Below are 5,360 nucleotides of genomic sequence, written 5' to 3'. Positions count from 1 at the left end.
GCCGCGCTGCCAAACGAGGCTGCAGGATGCTCCATGAAATAAATACTCAACCCAGCCCAGTTAATTATGATCCTAATCCCTCACAAATGACTTACTTCGAAAATGAGGGACAACTTTATTCAGCAATAGGCCCCTGAACGATAAATTTGAGCGGTACTGCAGGAGGAAGGTGGAAAAACTTGTCTTACCGCACACACCTCTTGCTTCGGGCGCCAAGTGCTTCCATAGTTCCCCTTGCCTAAGGTGCGTGAGGTGGTCTTTCGGTGCTTTGTGCTCTATTTTTGTGCTCCGATTTTGTGGATATTGACAGGTACAATCACTTTCATACCCTCGGACAGGCTATTCACGGATGGATTAAGTCATCGGCATAAGGTGAGCCGAGTGGGTGTGCGTCCGTGAGTGAATTTTGAAAGACCGAATCAAATTTGGTGCCATTAGCAAACTGAGAAGTCGACCATTATTAGTTTTATTGGTTTGCAGGGGCTGTATAATGTTTCGAGTAGTTTGAATATTGGGGCTTGTCACATTTAGTTAGAATTTCTACTTCTGTCAACTTGGGAGTAGATAAAAAAGATACTGAAAAGGAAAACGTTGGCTGTCGTGGATGGGGGGGGGCGTTGAGTAAGGCTAAACGTCCTTCCGAAAACGTTTATTATGTAAGCGCTTCAAATACAAACATCTGTTCCTTATAAGTGATATATGAGTGGATTATTGAATAGTTTTAGCATATAGTGATAGTAAATATATTGTCAGTAAACACATACACAAAAAAAAATCAAACCCTTGTATCTTGCTGTCCCTTGTCAATGTGTTTTTCAGCGTAATGTGGCCGTCATAGGAGCGAGGGTGACAGGCAGGCAGTTTATTTCCTCCTAGATGCGTAGCGATTAGAACGGACGGGAAAGATGTAAATGTCAATATAATTCATACAGCGAAGCACACCATAGTTGACCCAAACCACGCACCTCCACAGTCTTGTTCTTCCTCGTTTCCTCTTCACACCTTCATCTCCACGTCCGTACACTTTAGCCCTCTTCCTACACTTCTATTTCCTCTTCTTTCTCTACCTTTTCCCTCTCTTCCTCCTTCTCTTCCTTCCTCATCGTTGCACTTTCGTCTCTTACATTCGTCTCCTTTCCTCTTCTTTTTCTTCCTCTTCCTCGTTTCCGTGCATTGTGGCTCCACCTCCTCAAAGTGTCATCTCTTTCCTCCTCCACCTGCTTTTCCTTCATCTCCTCCATCATCTTCTCCTCCTCCTCCTGCTTTTCCTCCTCTTCCTTCTCTTTCTCCTCTTCTTCCCCCACTTCCTCCTCCTTTCGCTTCTCCTCCTCTTCCTCCCCCTCCTCTTCCTCCTCCTCCTCCTTTCCTTCCTCCTTCTCCTTTCCTTCCTCCTCCTCCTCCTCCTCCTCCTCCTTCTTTTCTCCCTGCCTTCCTCTCCCTCCTCCTCCTCCTCTTCCTCCTTTTCTCCCTGCCTTCCTCCTCCTCCTCCTCCTCCTCCTCCTCCTCCTCCTCCTCCTCCTCTTCTGCCTCTTCCTTCTCTTCCTGCCTTCTCCTTCCTCCACCTCTTCCTCTTTCTCCTTTTCTCTCTGCCTTCCTCCTCCTCCTCCTCCTCCTCCTCCTCCTCTCCCCACCTTCCTCCTCCTCCTCCTCCTCTCCCCACCTTCCTCCTCCTCCTCCTCCTCCTCCTTCTCTCCCCACCCTCCTCCTCCTCCTCCTCTTCCTCCACGCTTTCAAAGTTTGCCGACGACACAAAGGTGGGTGGGAAGGCTCTCACGACAGCAGACTGCGACATTATCCAGAGAGATCTGGACCAGATCACTCAGTGGTAAAAAAAATGGCAGATGTCCTTAATTAAACACTGCCAAATGTAAAGTAATGCATATTGGATCCAGAAATAGCAACCACACATACTACATGGGTGGCGAACCACTACAGGTAGTGCAAGAGGAAAGAGACCTCGGGGTCACCATCAGCAGTGACTTGAAACAATCAAAACACTGCAAGTCTGCCTGTAAGAAAGCCACTACTATGCTCGGGTTCATAGCGAGGAACTTCGAATAATTGATGCTTTGAGTTATGTTATCCTTTTAGAATTTGCTGGTAAGGCCCCACCTGGAATACGCCGTGCAGTTCTGGTCTCCAAATTACAGGAAAGACATTGAACTACTTGAGAGAGTACAGCGACGTGCCACGAAGATGATACCATCATTGAGGACGCAACCTTACGAAGAGCGACTCGAGCTACTCAACCTCTTCACGTTGGAAAAGAGACGACTGCGGGGAGACATGATACAAGTCTTTAAATACCTGAACAAGCTCAGCAACGTTGATCACTCCAAACTCTTCACGCTACAAACTAACCCGAGGACAAGAAACAATGGAAAAACAATTCAAGCAAAGCGATGCAATACCGCGCGACATTGGCAGGAGTTATTTCTCGAATAGAGTTGTTCGCCACTGGAACAGCCTTCCTGCAGAAGTAGTTAGAGACAATCAACTCCTTCAAGAAACGCATTGGTCGACACTTTGCTGCATCGGGAGTGAACTGAATGTATCCAAGAGTAGGTACACAAGTGCTTTAATCCTTCCCGCAAGCCACTCCTGTGGCTGACGGATTGATTAAATCACTGAAAGCAGGCAGCCTTGTAATGAGCCAACAGCTTCCTTCTGCCTGCTCATCCATGTTTCCATGTTTCCTCCTCCTCCTCCTCCTCCTCCTTAGTGATCTCTTCCTCCACTTTTTCCTCTTCTTTCTCTTTTTTCTTCTTTACTTTTACTTCACTTTCGTATAATCTTCCTCAAACTATCGTCTCTTTTTCTCGTCCTCCTCACACTCTTCTCCTCTCCCGCCACTGTCAACACATTCCTGCCAGACAAGCCTAAGGTGTCTTATCCCTTCCTCCCCTCCGTCTCTCCTCACCACCTGACTTGATGCTGTTTACCTTACTTCTCCCGCCCCCTCGTACACACGCCTTCGCACTCTCCTTTACGCCACTCTCACTTGTATCTTGTCACTCGATTACCTATATCTCTACCGTTCCCTCGTACTTACGCCTTGCCACTCTTCCTTACGCTACTCTCTCCTTTCACTGATTTCCTTACACAAGTCCTTATACTTTTTTGCTCACATATTCGTTCTTTTACTTCTCCCTGCTCCTCACACATTCACCTTGGGGCCCTTTCTACTTTCCCTCACTCCTAAACCACAATCGCTACTCTATCCAGATCATCGCTTGCGTTACTGACCGGATTCTTTCTGCATAAGCAACCCACACTAACTATAACAAGGAAGCACACGCACGAACACGCATAATGCCAACTAGTCTTATGGTATGGCTGTATAGATAACATTATACGGTGTATACAATAAAATGTCTTCATTAAATATGGAAACAAAGGTAAATTCCCAGGTCTCCTATGCGCGGTCATGTCCATAATCGGTGTGTGATTCGCTCACTTGTAAGGCGAAGCTTCGGGTCTTTTCAGTGTGTGAGGCTACCTTCCAGAGGAATGGTTATGATGACAGTATTTGAATGTCATGCAGTAGTATGTATTAATCATATTGCTATCTAAGTACCTGTAGCATAACTGTGTACGGTACTGACTTACCGAGACACACTGACTTACCGAGACACAAAGCACATTGGGGATGACATGATTGATAGCAAAACCTCTAACGGTTCATAGCGTGTGTTCGTGAATTAGTTACCTCGTGAGATACCATGGGCCTCCATATGTCCCCGTGGATTAGTCCCTGTGTCACACGAAGTATTAATCCAATGAAAGGAAATCCTGAGTATAGGTGAGGATGTTGTGGAACCACCGTGCTGTGGCCATGCTCAGGTCAGCGCGTGTCCGAATTGTCGCGGGTGCGTAAACCTCATGTATAATGATTTTTTTTCATGTTCACTATTAGTCCCTGATGCCTGATGGCACACACACACACACACACACACACACATTCGTATCCTCTCACATTCATCTCATATACTCATCTCCCACACGGTTTCTCGCACACGTCTCTTCCTTCCCCCGCGTCCGTACCCCCGTACCCTGAATCACTCACCTCACACGGCTTTTCACGCTTTTTTCCTTATCCTCTTGGTTATCTTTATTTTTTCCTTGGCTGTTATTATTTTGCATCTCGACCAGTATATTCTTTTTTTCGATTATGAGGTGGTGATGGTTGATGATTAAGAGATGAGAAGGAAAGGGAAGGAAAGTATTGGAAAGACAAGAAGGAAAGAAGGGATGGGAAGGAAAGGAAAAGGGAGAGGGAAGGAAAGAAAAGAAAAGGGAGGAAGAAAAGGACAGGAAGGGAAGAAAGAAGGAAAGGAAAGAAGGCATGGGAAGGAGCGTGAAGAAAGAAAGGGAAAGAAAAGGAAGGGATGTAAAGAGAAAGGATTAAAGGAATGAAAAATAAAAGGAAAAAAAAAAAAAGATCTGGCCCCATCTACTTGATTTGAGACTATCGCCTGATTTTTTAAACGTCGTATTTGTCTTTACCAACAATAATGTGGCAGATTTGTCTTTCTTGACCCATTTTTCAAGGCGTGGTTAGTTGGCGTTGTTGATTTTTTTATATCACTTTTTACGACTGAGTTTGTAATATATGTCGACTTATCTCTGAAAATCCGACACTTCTAACAACTAACTCCGTCACAGAAATGGAAGTTAAAAGCCAAACCAGCCACATAACTGTTAATAAATACTAATAAGACGTGTAAAAAATACCTCTCATGTTCTTTTTGTTGTCTTGGTATTTATAACTTAACAAATACTAATATCACGTTTAGAAAATCTGTTGTATGACGTAACACCAGAGCAAGAGCAGCGAACAGATTACCAAGCTTGAACTGAGTGAACCGGTGATTATAGTTTACGTGGTGTCTTGTAGCTACGCGTGTACCTCCTAACAGTATTATTATTATTTTTTTGAGTGTGTGAAAGGAACATAATATTGCTCTCAAGTAGCTGTTTGTTATTTATATACTTATAAGTTTAGATAGCTGGCTGGTCTGTAAGTTTATCTCCTTCAGAGTTTAAGTTTCCCAATACAGCGTGTTTATTTGTTTGTTTATTTGATTATTTGTTACTTTTATGACAGCTTCAACGTCAAAGGTTAAAGGTTACATATGACAGACACTTCCAGAGAGAGAGAGAGAGAGAGAGAGAGAGAGAGAGAGAGAGAGAGAGAGAGAGAGAGAGAGGAGTCTGGCTTTCCTTTGTTTATATTTCTATTAGTATATATTTTTTTTAATTCATCGTCCACGGAGGCATTGGGATCAAGGGCCCAACTGAACTAAACATTTACCAGCTTCTCGTATACTAAACAGACATCCACAAAGGAGTGTGTAGAA

This window comes from Eriocheir sinensis, chromosome 32 (genome assembly GCF_024679095.1).
Source record: "Eriocheir sinensis breed Jianghai 21 chromosome 32, ASM2467909v1, whole genome shotgun sequence".
NCBI classification, from domain to species: domain Eukaryota; kingdom Metazoa; phylum Arthropoda; class Malacostraca; order Decapoda; family Varunidae; genus Eriocheir; species Eriocheir sinensis.
The sequence above is the reverse complement of the archived record's forward strand: the minus strand, read 5'-3'. Positions refer to the sequence as shown.